Source organism: Protopterus annectens, chromosome 17.part0 (genome assembly GCF_019279795.1).
Source record: "Protopterus annectens isolate FY-2018-M chromosome 17.part0, PAN1.0, whole genome shotgun sequence".
Taxonomy (NCBI): Eukaryota; Metazoa; Chordata; order Ceratodontiformes; family Protopteridae; genus Protopterus; species Protopterus annectens.
The window spans coordinates 816,722,050-816,734,618 of NC_056751.1; the positions used below are offsets into that span (position 1 = coordinate 816,722,050).

At 39.6% G+C, this 12,569-nt stretch overlaps 1 protein-coding gene across 1 annotated transcript in view; it reads right to left on the reverse strand.

The window, feature by feature from the left end:
• SBF2 (SET binding factor 2) overlaps positions 1–12,569 on the reverse strand; it is a 3,151,758-nt gene that overhangs the window by 2,947,740 nt on the left and 191,449 nt on the right. The gene's annotated exons all lie outside the window — the stretch shown is intronic.

Here is a 12,569-nt window from a genome sequence, read left to right on the forward strand (position 1 = left end):
CCTTGGGTCCCTGTGAAATGGTCTCAGGATCCGCAGTAGGATTTTTAAAGAGGAACTTGTGAGAGTCAGGTTTTCTGGGAGCAGCCTTAGGTCAGCTGGTGCCCTAGGCAAAAGGGCTCCATGGCACCCGGTGCCCCCATCCTGGTCTATCTACATCAAATAAATGCTGGAAAAGCACCCCTACTACAGTGGCGCCCTAGGCGGCCGCCTAGTTGGCCTATGCCTAAGGCTGGCTATGAGCAGGAGGTAAAGTGTCAGGGGGCCAGGCTAGATTCCAAGAAGGCATTATCTACAATGTTCAGTACTGGAGGGATAGTTAAAGGCCTGTGCCGAGGCAGGAGTACGAATTCCCTAAGCCTCTTTTTGGAGTCAGAGTAATCCTGGCTTTCCCAGCGGAAATGATCCCTAAAGTATGCAAGGTTTCACCAAAAGAGAAATCCTCTGCAGGAGAAGCAGAGGGAATGGAGTCCTCTACATCAGAATCCTCATATGTAGATATGGGCAGATCGTGGTCATCAGAAAATAACAGAAATTTCAGAATCCTGATCAGAAGAATCAAAAGCAAAATCAATCCTAGGTCTCTTAGAGGGAGAAGGGTGGCTTCCCTTGATTACAGTAATAAGGTCTTCAGCCATCCTTAACATTTATTCTTTAGGCATAGCGGCCTGACCATGCGGTCTGGGCATCAGTTTTCTGGGCATGGATCGGGTTCTAGGCCTTGAAGAAGAAGATGGCATTGGTTTAATATGCAAGTCAATAGGCCTGAATACACCCTCAGAAGCAGGTGCCTGCACAGCAGCTCCAGACCCATCCAAGGTAGAGACATCCGCAGGTTCCATAGTAAATGAAGTATCTCGCGGCATACTGGACTCCGAATGGGTCTCAGTAGAGGCCTGCAAATCTGAAGTAGCAGGTATCAGGGGCTGCAAAGCACCTCACTGAGTACCGGCGAACTGGCGACTAGCTTAGGAGAAGCATCGTCAGCAGCTTTGCACCTATGTGGTCTGTCTCTGTCTTTATCTTTGTGTTTTTTCGGAATGTCAGTAGTTGGGTGGCTTACCAAAGCCATTTCTGGATAACTGAACAGAGTACCAAAATAATAGTACGAGGTCTGAATAAGGCACAAAACTGACAGCGAGGTATGTCATGGTCTGGGCCTAAGCAAGGAATGCAGTACGAATGAAAATCTTTATGAGGTAATTTGCTTTCCACAAGCAATACAATTGTTAACTTTTACTGACAATGGTTTAGAGCCAGAAAAAGGTTCCCCAATGGGGTACTAAGCTTAGTTGAAGACTTCGGATTTGAAACTCGAAAATGAAAATTTCAGGAGTCAGCCAACCGGCATTTGCAAACTGCTTCTGCTTCATGCACCGCATGGCAAGAAAGACTGATGTAATGGCGTCGGCTTCATGCTTTACACCCCTGACAGCTGACGTCATGGAAGATGAGGCAGCAACTGATGCAGGACCCAAGACATTGATAATCAGGCCGACTGAGGGCTACCTGCAAGCAGATAACCCCCAAATGTGATGACTGCAACAGTGAAACACTAAGAACATCATTATAGCAGCTGGTTTTCCAATGATGACAAACAGAGAAACCAAGTTTAAGCAGAATTACACATAAAGGTACCATTTTCCCCCTCAACTAGTACCCTGCAGCCAAAAGTATATGTCACATTAAAAGTAAACAAACAAAAAAACAAAATCACTAAGATCATTCACCATAGCTTAATGGACTTTGAGCATCCTTACACCACTGAACACATGTATATCCCACCTACAATTTTGCCTTGTTTAAAAAAAAAAAAAAAAAAAGGAACTATATTAAACCCTGTGTGTGCGTCAGTATGTACAGCACCATCCACAACAAAGGACATCATAAAGGAATCCACTGACACTGCAATAGTGAGTACAATGGAAAAGAAATGAGGTTCCATAACATTATGGCATTATTCAGGCTAAGCAGACATTGCCTTTACATGATCATCACTGTTGTGACAATGTTACTGATAAACCAGCTGTGTCACAAAGCAAGTCCTATTTCATTTCTTAGAATCTCTAACCCCTAAACCTTGATGGGGTACTGAGACCCCAGTAACAGTAGCTTTCAAAAGTAGAGGATGGGCAGAAACTCAGGCTTCTGCCTGGAGGGGTGCTCATTAATAGGGATGGCTGAGAAGCCGACACGGAAGTGATGAATTATATAGGTGGCACGGGCTGATCCACACTTTGTAGATCCTTGGCTCCTGCCTAGGGCCATGTTAGGGAATTTCCATCCAATACTTTCCTTAATTTCCCTTCATTATGGCCACCAAAAGAGCATAGTAGACTTGGTCTTTTTTGTAATGCTGTCCTTGTACTGCTATGTTTGTTTAAGTGATGGAACCTTCTGTAGTCCTGAGCATTTTTCTCATGCCTCAAGCAACAGAAGCAGCTTAATTCTTCACCTGATGGCCACAGGAACATTTAAAATTCTTATGCTTTATTGGCAACTGAAGACAGGGACTTTGCAGTGATGCCTCTTATGATGAAAAGTAAAACTGCATGACTCTCAATAAAGAAATTAGAGCATAAGGCCAGGTGTACCCTTAAAGTCCAGGCCATGGATGCCATAATATGCACCTGTGCGGGCACGTGGAAGCTTGAGGTCTTTCATGAATAACCAGATAGAGATTGTCAGAATGGGATTCCAGTTTTTACCCTTTCAGAAGACTTCTCAAAATAAGAGCACAGACTCTCAGCGTCTTCTGACAACTTTTTTTTTTACATTATACTATTTTTGTTATAATATTGTCATAATGCAATATGTAGAAATGCACTCAAAACATGTTTTATATCATTTAAATGATTAGATGGCACGTCATGATATGCCCACACTGTGCAAAACATTTTGGCACAGCAATTCCTGAAGAAGTGATTATAGTGACAAGTGAGAAGCTAGGCGTATCGTGTGAGCATTAGTGGCCCACCGAAAAGGAGAAATAAATAAACAGCTTACTATAAAAAGGCACCATATACTCTTAAGTAGACTATAGACTGGACTAAATAAAAAAATAATAATAATAATCAATAAGCAGCCCAGCTTTAGCTTTCACAAGGTTTCCTGGACTGTTCTCAGTCAAAATAAGTAATTAAAAGGGGGCATTACATGATGTCCTGAAGAATAATTAATTCTAAAGTCAGGAATGAATGCTGTGGCAAGTTCAGCTTTCTATCACGGACTGAATCACTTCTTCCAGCAACCTAGTGCTGCACTCAGGTTGGAAGGTATATGCCTGCCATCAAGACTTTGTCCATGGTTGAGTATGTTATTTTAGTAAAATAGAAACAAATGAGCACATCCACAAGTCAGTGCAGCTACAGACAGCAAGCAGAGCAACACATTGTTGCACTTCCCCAACCACTGTGAATGCAAAGTTTGCTTTGTCTTTTGCAAATGCCTGGCTGCAGTGTAGAAGCACAGTTATGACTCGGCGTTCCTTAAATGGATTTTGGAAGTGATTGGCATATCTGAGCCTGGTGCAAACTGCTCACAATGAGTTTGGAGTTAGTCACACTTAGCAATGCCTGACAAGCACTTAGCCAGACAAGACTGCTGCAGCTAACAGAAAGGTTTACTGAATCCTGCCATGCATCATCCATGAGCAAGGTTATTCTATTTGGTATTCAGACTCATGAGATGCTCTTGGGACCCTTTTTCAGCAATTACAAAGACACACACACACACACACACACATATATATATATATATATATATATATATATATATATATATATATATATATATATATACACAGCATGATACATACACATCTATAGAAAATAGCATACATTACAGACAGTTGCATACAAAAGGTACAAACTGTTGAAGAACACACACACCATTTACATATGCCCACAACAAACTGTGGATTTTTACAGCTTCTCTAGTATTAGATAATGCATAGTATTAAAAAACTCACATTTACCAGGAGTGAACATGAAAGAAGAGAAGAAAGAAAGAAAAGAATAGTGCCCACGCAAGTGAATGCTCATAATAGTGCCCACGCAAGTGAACGCTCATAATAGTGCCCACGCAAGTGAACGCTCATAATAGTGCCCACGCAAGTGAACGCTCATAATAGTGCCCAAGCAAGTGAACGCACATAATAGTGCCCACACAAGTGAATGCTCATAATAGTGCCCACGCAAGTGAACGCTCATAATAGTGCCCAAGCAAGTGAACGCTCACCTGTAGGAAACACCTTTTCCAATGAATAGGGCAGCCTACACAGTGCCTTGGAGATTTTCATGGCCAGCATCACTTCAGAGGAGAGTGCGATGCTGACATAAAGGGATGTATCAGTGCAAAGGGGTGGCCAGTGATGGCATGGGGAGGAGGTGGACAGTGTCCAACTAACGTTTCCCTTACAGTTCTCTTTCTCATCCTGATGTTCATTAGGGGAACAGTCACGTTTTGTGGAAGACAATGGGGAAGGTCTCTATATACTTTATAAAAATTTCTTATCTTTATTCTCCATTTCTAAGACATTCTTAGCAGGAATGTTACTACAGCTTTTTTTTTTTTTTACTTTTTACCTTTGTTTTAACATGGCTTGGTGAGGTAGCCGATAGGTGGAGGGGTAAAGGCATCCCAGCAGGGAGGGAAAAATGCCAAGTGAAATACCCCTGTGAAGGCAGCGATGTGGGCACCCATGGAGAAGCCACAGTGTTACAGATCTTTTTGTCTCAAAAAGTGAAGTTCTTTTGCTAGGGAGACTCCTTTAGCACTAGGAGTATGTTATGATGTCCAGTTGGGTCAGGCCTAGGCTGCCAGCGGGAAGCCCACCTTACTGGAATGCGAGTCCAAAGGCATGAGGAGGAAACGGTTGAAAAAACAGTGGAAACAAAGTTGTAACCCCCAGATGCCAAGACATCCTTGTGGATTACTGGTTCCTCTCAGTGGGCCAGTGGTCACAGTCACTGGTACTACAGAAATCTCAGCAAAAATCTCAGTAAAAGCTCCACCCATGGTGTGCCGGCCAATGGTACAAACAAAATCAGGCTAAATCAACACGTAGACGAAGACAATGTAAACAAGACAAGACGCAGATCAAATCTCTCAAGTAGTCTTCTAGTTTATTACAGCCACCAAAGCGCAGTCCCACTCATGCATATTTCTGCCTTCTTATGACATCTTACATACAGAATAGTATGAATGTTAGACTATTGGAAATACAGGGTTGTCTACCAAACTGATATTCCTACTATGCTGTATGTAAGATGTCATAAGAAGGCAGAAATATGCATGTCTGGAACTGCGCTTTGGTGGCTCTAATAAACTAGAGGACTACTTGAGAAATTTAGTCTGCGTCATTTTTGTCTTGTCTGCATTGTCTTCATCTACGTGTTGATTTAGCCTGATTTTGCCTGTACCATTGACCTGCACACCAGGGGTGGAGGGTTTAATGAGATTTTTGCTGAGATTTCTGCAGCACCAGCGACTGTGACCACTGGCTCACTGAGAGGAACCACTAACCCACAAGGCTATCTTGACATCTGGGGGTTACAACTTTGTTTGCACTGTTTTTTCAACTGTTTCCTCCTCAGGGCTTCGGTCTCATGTTCCACTAAGGTGGGCTTCCCCTGGCAGCCTAGGCCTGACCCAACTGGACATCACCACATGCTCCTAGCACTAAAGGGGCCTCCCTAACTAAAGAACTGCACTTTTTGAGACAAAAAGATCTGTAACACTGTGGCTCCTCCACAGGTGCCCACATTACTGCCTTCACAGGGGTATTTCACTTGGCTTTGTTTTAACATGGGAAAAACCAAACAGTCTCTGTTACAGAGTTCTTTATCCTGACTGAGCAGCAGATGACACACCTTCCATCAATGGGTCAGAGCACTGTAGGAGATACTGAGAGAGGAACAAAATGAGAGAGGAATGCTAGCATACCCATTCTGAGTAGTGGTTTGGCATAGTCCATCCATAGGTGTGGACAGTAAGACATGACATGCTCTCAGCACTGCAGCACAGCTGCTGAGAAGTGGACTTGCAGTGAGTTCAGCTTTCTGGACACTAACAGGCTTTCCTTTTGACTGAGTGAAAGCAGGAGTTAGGCACTTGCAAAACTAATTGCTAACTTCACTGTCTGGTCAGCTCATTCCTTCTTCTGACAACCTATGGATAACGGGATTAACAGGAATGAATAGGAAAAATGGGATGAGAAAGGTTTGATGGTTACACAAGTATTAAACTGTAACTGAAGCACTCCTTCTTATGATGCACAGTCCCCAAACAAATGAGGTCTAGCTTTTGTTTCCGGGAATTTGCTTTCTATGCAAAGAAGTACTGAACTTTTATCCAAAGAAGTCACAGTGCTGTAGCAAACACAGATCAGCCAGCAAAAATGTAAATTGTCTCAAGACAGAAACATGTTTTTCCTATTAAGGAAAAAAAACTTTGAGGAAAAGAAAAAAATGCAAACTGCCAAGTTCACTCTTGTAAGTTTTAAGAAACATCTGATAAAAAGATGGGGGAATAATGTTTTAAACTTACTAATGTATCTGTGCAAGCTAAATAAATGGGCACAGACTGAGATGCTGCTAACAGCTGCTAGTTAAAGACCCATGTGCATCTGCTAGATGGCATGTACTTTGCTGCCCCTTTTATGCTAAACATTAGTAGTGGGGAATGCAATACAACTCCAAGTGCATTGTGGGAAAGAAACTCCAACATTCCATTGCAGTAGCTTAAAGAGTCACCACAATTAAACCTAACACATCCCATTCAAGTTAGGGTGTTTGAAATTCTGTAAGAAATAGGCTAACTGATTATTTATTCATTATGCCTACAGAAAAAATCCAAGTTGGCAATAGAATACCCCTTTCAACAGTAACCAATAAATGTTTCTTTGAACTTCACTGACATTTGTTTCAATGCACACTGTAAAAAAAAGTTTACCAATACTCTGGTACTTTTTACAACACAGCATGGGTGTTTCTCCCCCGATTCAGTATAAAGACTAACAGCAATCTTGATTGTGCAAGGTGTTGAATTAGTACACAGCAATGACATCAGATGTTAATCTCAAACACGGCAATTTGCCACATATCAAGGGCAAGCCTCACAGACACATTACACCATCACACACCAGGGTAATATAAAAACTGTGACCAGTCTTTTATCATTTATACACTCCATATTTCATAACAGCTGGCATGCAAGAAATGTACTGCCTACCACATTTGACTTATAAAAAATAAAGAACTATGCACATCTGACCTTCAGTCTCTTACCATTAATGCCCAAAAGGATGACAGCTTGCATATATATATATATATATATATATATATATATATATATATATATATATATATATATATATCTTCCAGTTAAAAAATTAAGCAACAAATCAATTTTGGAGCCGCACATATATGCCAGTCCAGAAAGGAAATCTGAAGTCAATTAGGTTTCTCAATACAGCAATCATTTTTGCACTAACACAAACAAGGAATAGCCCACTATCAACTAAAACTAAGCAGAAAACATTACATGTCAACAAATCAATGCTATCTCTGGAAAAAAAGAAGACAACATGAAACAGCCTACAAGAAACATCATACTTTTTGTCCCAGGTTTCATAAGGATTCTCACATGACATAACAAATGTTCTACGTAATCCCAATGCTCCTACAACATGACTTTTCTATGGTAGTACAGACGAGACCATGTTGCACAAATCAATGCAACTCTTCAGATACTGGGTGACAATTAAATACAATACATGTCAATGTGAGAAAAGTATGCATTAAAGTTGCATCATGTGTTAACATTTGCTACTATAAGCCCATAATGACACATCAGATCTCATTTTGTTGAGACCCACTAAGAAATAAACTGGTGATTGCTGTAACATCTGAGAAAAAAAATTATCACAAAACACAATCTAGAAACATTAAACAAAAGTCTAAACTTGCAAAATATTTCTGCAAGGGGCTTCACCGCTATGTCCCTGAATTATTAATGTATTAAATCAGTTGTAGCAAACAGAACAATCTGTTTACGTACCATCTTACCTTTTATGTTTATTTGAGCTAGATTACCATATTACAGTTAATATAAACATAGACATAACATTTAACAAACCACAAGACAATAAAGTCAGTCCAAGACAGCCCACCTGTTTGCAAGAAAAAAAAACAAGTGTTTTGCTGTATTTTGAAAAACTGGATGAGATGAATTCCTAGATAACCCGAAACTAAAGTAGATTTCCAATAATGTTTTTAGGAAGAATGGAATATAAAGCTTGAAGTTGCCCCAGAAAGAGTCCAAATGCTTATGTTTTACAAAGGAAAGTTAAAAAAATAAGCAGAAAATCAAAGTCAGGTACTTACAATTAATATTAGATCTGTAAAACTAACTCCCTCCCTCCAGTACAGCTCTGTTGAGTGTATACTTTAACTCCCAGTGGGTATGGCTTGAGTCTTTAATAAATGAAGGAATTACCTTACAGTTCTAACAAATACTCATTGACAGTGGTCAAATATCAATACAGTCATGTTTGCCATCAAGATGTAGCACGGTTTTGATATTATTAATGCAAATATAAAAAAGTAAATTTTTATTCTATCAACCTTCACCATTAGTACTGTCCTCGCACTCTACCAAGCCACTTCTCACAATACTGTATACTCGCACCACCCATAACATCTAGTACCTTAAGCACTCCACTATTACCTAACACAGCTTTTCTAATATGTCACCCTCCCTCTAGAACTATCAAAATACGGCAACATACATCCGAACCCAGGCCCAATCAACAAAACACCCTCCAACCAGTCAGTCACTAACCAAGACCTACACATAATAACAATAAATACACATAGTATAGGCAACAAAATCGCTAAATTTCAAGCATGGCTGACTCATCACTCCCCTGACATCATAGCAACTGAAACCACACATAGCTGATAATGAAATTCTCCCACCAGGCTACGCCATGATTCATAATGACAGACTCCATAAAAAAGCAGTGGTGTAGCACTAATATACCATGACTCTTTTACAATCACACCCTTTCAAAAACCATTTCCCTATTTTAGCAACTTAGAACTACTAATAACATCCTTTCACATAAACAGAAGTAAGAAAATCTGTATTATTGTACTCTACATTCCCCTGAGACACAATATCAACTCTAGAAGACTTTCTGTCTTGAGTAAACCATAATATCTTCTATGAAACTATCATTCTCAGTGACACCAACATAAACTGGCAGCGCTTGATCTCAGAAACCCTACAAAATAGCATACACCTACACAGCTAACTACAAGTCCAACTCACTCCCCTACCCCCCCAAACAGAAACTACCATAGACTGAATCCTTGTAACTCATCGACTTAACTTCACCAGTACTGGTACCCTCCCCAACACATTAAGTGATCACCAGCCAGCATTTACCCACAGACGCCACTTACATATTCCTAAAGCTCACATTTACAGAACATCAAGAAATCTTACCCATTTCAGCCTTGATACTTTCTTAAATTCCATAAAATCTCTCAAATGGTCCCCCTTAAAAACATTTAGATGATGCTGTGAACTACTTCAATAAACTCTTCCTTGACACACTCAATAGCCTAGCCCCTATGTGTACTAAATGAATAAAAAAACAACAATTTTCCTTGGCTAACTAAAGAAACTAGACAAACCCTCCTATCTAGAGACAGAGCCTGGAAACTATGGCAAAAAGTAAGGGTGCAATACATGAACTTAACTACAAACAGCTCCAAAACAAAGTAAAAAAACTAGTTATAAATAATAAGAAAAAAATATTTCTCAATATAATTATCCAGCCAAAGTAACAATCCAAAAAGGTTCTGGAAATTTGTCTCATCCTCACTTAATCCTGGTACCTTGCAAAACCCATCTCCTTCACCAGATAATGACCCGTAGCAAATTGCCCAAATGTTCAACTCACACTATCAATACTATTCAAAACCTACTCTAAAACTCCTCTTCAACAGCTAACCCCAACTACAATAACTCCCAAGCCTCTATAAACCTCATCCAAAGAAAACATCAGCTCTTCCCCCATAACCCAACATTAGATTTAACAGAGCTCCTTCTACACCATCATTTTCTATACAACCAGTGCAAACCTCATTAGTACTTAAACTCCTAAAAACTTAAGACCCTGCTATCTCTCCTCTGATAATGTACCTCCAGAATTTCTACAACTCGGAGCCACCCCAATTGCCTATCCTGTTAGTATACTTATAAATCGCTCCACATAATTGTATGTCCCCTAACTATGGAAAAATCCATTATCATCCCACTACACATAGGTGGCAATACCCTCGATCTCTCAAACTACCAATCTATTTCTATTCTCGCCCCATTATCTAAAATCCCACAGAAATCTATACATGCCCAGTTTTCAAAGTATCTCTTAAATCACAACCTACTTGCCGACACCCAACATGGATATTTCCTAGCACACAGCACAACTACAGCCCTACTATCATCCACAGATACTGTTTTTAAAGCCCTGGATGCAGGCCTTTTTACCTGTGTGATCTTATTAGCTCTATCCAAGGCTTTTGATACAATATCACACACCAAATTGCTGCAAAATTAGAAATCATGGGCTGCCCCCCAAATATATTAACTTGGTTCTCTATCTACCTACAAACAAGGAAACAATCTGTTAAATGGCAAAACAAACTCTCAGACCACCTTGATAATAATACAGGAGTTCCCCAAGGTTTCATTTTAGAACCACTTCTCTTTAATATATTCATAAATGATCTCTACAAAGCATCCCTACAAAGTACCCTTGTCCAGTATGCAGATGACTCCACCATAATCTCCACCTCCAGTAATTTATCAGACCTACAAAGGAAGACACAAACCACCTTCACATCCACAGAAGCATGGCTAACTAATGCCCAGTTATCATTGAACCCCTCAAAATCTAACCGCCTGTTATTTTCATGAAAAGTACTATGTTCTGACTTCAAAATTCTCTTTCAAAATAACATAGTAATAGAACAAGTCAAAACAGCAAAACTACTAGGAATAACAATTGACAACAAACTTACCTTTGAATACTATATTTTGAATACAATAAAAAACCCACTTTAAACTAGGTAAGCTTTACCATCACAAACTTTAGAGAAACATACCAAAATAACGCTTGCCAATACTCTGCTTATTCCTTCCCTCCTTTATGGTAGCCCCATTTTCACAAATCTCCATACATCACTAAGCAATAAACTAGAATCTTGCTACTACAAAATAGCAAAGTTTGCCTCAGGAATAACTAGCCGTTCACATCACTGTCAAACCATTTCTGAGTCAGATTGGCTCGAATTCCCTCACTATCTACACTACACACAACTTACTCTTGCCCATAAACTCATTTACAAATCTTATAACTGCCCAGCACTCCATCCTATCCTACAAACTTACATCCCGACCTGTAATCTACGTTCCACAAATAAGCAGCATTTAAGTATGTCCAAATCCAATAAGAGAGATGGTCATAGCCTATATTCTTATAGGATTGCTAAGTTCTGGAACAATCAACCTTCCTTCATCACTCAGCTGGACTCCATAAATACGTTCAAAGCTAAACTAAAGTCCCACTATCTTAACAATCGCATCTGTACCGGTTTAAATAATCCAAAACTACCATAATTTCATGTACATCCCTGTCCCAAACTCCATCAGTACTTTCCTTTCTGTTGCTAGTACAAACAATTTAGCATGAATTTCCACTCAATACTGCTATTTCTATTATCATACGTCCAAGTCCCTGTGTCTTAGCTCCAGTCTACTTACCTGTGTCAACACTTATGCTTCGTGTCTAACTCTGCCGCTTTCTTTTTAATCATATGTGAATCAGACTGACAATCCTTGCATTGTACTTGACTGTACACCATTTACTTAACCTTTTTAAATTGATTTGTTTCTATGTGCTATGCATTCATTTTTGTCAAATGCTTCTAGTTTAGCTTTTAGTTTACAGTTTGTCTCAGTTTTTCCTTTTTAAAAATGTATATGTCGAATTTTTATGCTTGCACTGTTATGTGGGGCTTTTCCCCCAGGCCTCCATTGAAAATGGCTCTTTGGCCCAGTAGAATTTCCCGGTAAACAAATGTCAATCAATTAATCAATTAATCAAATAAATAAATAAATAGCAAAGGCCAAAAAGTACAGACCAATTTTAAACATCGCTCTTACAAATTTAGAAACTTGTTATAAAACAGGATTTGTGTCAGCATGCATTTTCTGAAGGATATGATGTCTGAAAGTCAATTGTACGCCATTATTTAGTAACTGCAAGAAAACCACAAACATAAAGCAAAAATCTGGACACTCTGTGAAAGAGTCTATGTTTAGTAATGTGTAGACAAGAGACTCAAGCTGCATATATGAGTGGACCTTGCTAAGTAACCTACAAATCTAACCAGGAAAAAGCACAACAAAAAAGAAAACACCGTACACTGAACTGCAAAGTCTTCGACTGTAACCCAAACACCACAGTTATAAGGTTGTGAAATTAAATGACACTC